This window comes from Podarcis gaigeae (genome assembly GCF_964106915.1).
Source record: "Podarcis gaigeae genome assembly, chromosome: 5".
Taxonomy (NCBI): domain Eukaryota; kingdom Metazoa; phylum Chordata; class Lepidosauria; order Squamata; family Lacertidae; genus Podarcis; species Podarcis gaigeae.
The window spans coordinates 78,635,234-78,637,949 of record NC_139681.1 but is presented as its reverse complement, the minus strand read 5'-3'; the positions used below and the strand labels follow the sequence as shown (position 1 = coordinate 78,637,949).

At 42.8% G+C, this 2,716-nt stretch overlaps 1 long non-coding RNA gene across 1 annotated transcript; it reads right to left on the bottom strand.

Moving 5' to 3' along the window:
* Nucleotides 1-1,188: 1,188 nt before the first annotated feature.
* LOC310844461 lies at nucleotides 1,189-1,990 on the bottom strand. The gene is made up of 2 exons (XR_014564148.1): nucleotides 1,853-1,990; nucleotides 1,189-1,661 (listed from the first exon to the last, which is right to left on the bottom strand). It is a non-coding gene; the product is annotated as an uncharacterized lncRNA (long non-coding RNA).
* Nucleotides 1,991-2,716: the final 726 nt, after the last annotated feature.

Here is a 2,716-nt window from a genome sequence, read left to right as displayed (position 1 = left end):
TATGGTGCGTCTCTTTCCTAGGCTGATGTGGAAGACGAATCATATCATTCACATGTTACCTACCACACATTCTTCAGGACTTGATCATTTCACACACACACGAAGATGTTTCAAGGCAATTGGTATGAAATTGATCTTCACAAAATACTTCTGGAATGTGCAGCAGTCATTTTTCTCTTTCTCTCTCTCTCATTACTGCTAATTTTCACAGTTCTGTCTCTTTCATTATCTAACCAGACACTTTAGCTTTTGATTCTGAAAGCAGAGTCAACTGCCACTGCTGTGGTCAACCAGAGCTGAAGCCAAAACTCTCATTCAGCAGAGTAGGTGTCAATTACTGTGGTCACCATTATGACACTAGATGTTCCAAAAAACCTATGATGTATGCCTTTATGAGACTTATTTTTCATTTCATTTAAATAACGGTAGAAAGTAAAGATGGGAATGTGATTTGCTTAACAAGATGTCAAAACCTCTATTATTTTAATGTGTTTTTTAAAAAATTTGACATTTTTGTATCCTCAGAACTCATTTAAGTAAGAAAACTAAACATGCAGTGCCACGATTTTTAATTAGCTCATTATGTTTTGTGAAGTACATTTTATACAACAGAGAATTAGGCATGTTAACTGGACAAAGGGGGTGGCAGTCAGCTGAAGGGTTACACAGAGTAGAACCACTGAAATTCATGATAATGACTAAATTAGAACCATCAATTTCAGCGGATCCGCTCTGAGTAAAACGTAGCTGGATATCACCCAGGGTTAGTCATTTTAGTCACTGGAGCATTGGCACAGTTGAAGGACCCTTTTCAGTCAGGCAAAACCACTTTAGGTGATCATAGACAGGCCTGGTGGAGATTGTAACCCAGGGAGCGTTTTGAGGGCCAAATAGAGAAGGGTGGGGGTGGGTGCATTTGGCTTCCAGGCCTGAGGTTGTCCCCCCGCCCACACTTCCTCTATGGGGAACAGACTCCAAAAGCGTTGATCTAATCCCAGAACTAGCCATATCTGAAACAACGCTTTCTGTCTGTTTCCGGCTGCCTGAAGTCCTAATGTCAGTATTTGAAGAGTTTCCTGAGCATGTGAACTTTGACTATCACTGAATCAGAAACCATCATACATCCTGTTAAGCTCCTTAAGGGGAAATCAGTTCCGCTTAACTTTGCAAATGTGGAAATGTATGCAATCTCTCTCTCTCTCTCTCTCTCTCTCTCTCTCTCTCTCTCTCTGTGTGTGTGTGTGTGTGTGTGTTATAGGAAACCTGAGCACTCCTTCAGCATATTTTCAGAAGGCATTCATTACTTTTAGCAATGCATGTAAAACACCTAGAATTTCCAAAGCGAGATTTCTGCACGTGGGCTGTGCTGATCTCATAATCCAACTTCCTCGGCCACAGCTATTCTAACCATCTTTTGCACCAGCAACTTCTAGGAGCAGATGCAGAACACCCAATTACAGACCAAGCAACTCGCGTGTGTATTGCTGCGTTCCCAACCTGCTTCTTTAAATAGATGTGTGGAAGGCACACAGGTGACGAGTGGGCCCTCCAACCAACTGTCACCGCGTCAGTCCCATCGATAGCTGCCGGCACGCTGGCAATTAGCAGTTTCTCAGCGCAGGCATTGTGCTTGGCTGCATTGGTTTGCCATCCTTGGTGAACTAAAACAAATGGGTAGTGACACAAGATCAGAATTACATAGTATAGATTACAGTGCCCCGGAATCAATAGGCATAATCACAGGCCTTGCCGGTGTTCTACTGATTGCATTGACAGGGCTGTTGCTGCTAGTGTAATTTGGGAAGTAATTGTAGTTTCGTGGGAGGGGAATAAAAAACAATCCACTTCATACCTATTGAGACACTCTGGTGGGATTCAGGTTCTTGGAAGCATTAAAAAGCACTCCTGTTGCTTAAGATACTTGTTCTTGCCGGCTAATTAAACCATGTTTTTTGTCCATTGTAAATGGACGTGCCTCTGATGTAGGTGTTCCTCTTTCTGCAGGAAAATGAGAAGAATACCAGTCTTACTCTGTGAATACATAAGCTTGGTATATGGTATATACCAGGGGTGGGCAACCTAAGGTCCATGGGCCAGATGCAGCCCAATCGCCTTCTCAGTCCGGCCCATGGGTGGTCCAGGAATCAGTGTATTTTTACATGAGTAGAATCTGTCCTTTTATTTAAAATGCATCTCTGGGTTATTCGTGGGCCTGCCTGGTGTTTTCACATGAGTAGAATGTGTGCATTTATTTAAAATGCATCTCTGCGTTATTTGTGGGGCATAGGAATTCGTTCTCCCCGCCTGAAAAAAAAGTACAGTTCCACCCACCACATGGTTAGCATGGACCAAGAAAAGAGCACGAGTTACTGTGGCTGAACCTGATTCCGCTCCCCTGAACTTCCAGAACCTAATTTGGAAGTCCGGCAAAAAGAGTTGAAATAGCCTTTTATCCACAGAGGAAGACTTTCAGGCTAATCAACTTGTTGCAGCTTCTAAGGGATCCAGGGCTTACTACTTGAGGATCCAGTATGTGCCTGAAAAACCTTTTTTAAAAAATAATAATATAAAAACTGGTTCTTATGTGCATATTCTGTAGACCAAAGGCACTCTGATGCTCCCTGACCTCAATGTGTTAGACTACAATTCCCATTATCCCTGACTACAGGCCATGCTTGCTGGGGCTGCTAAGAGTTAAGAGTCCATCACATCTAGA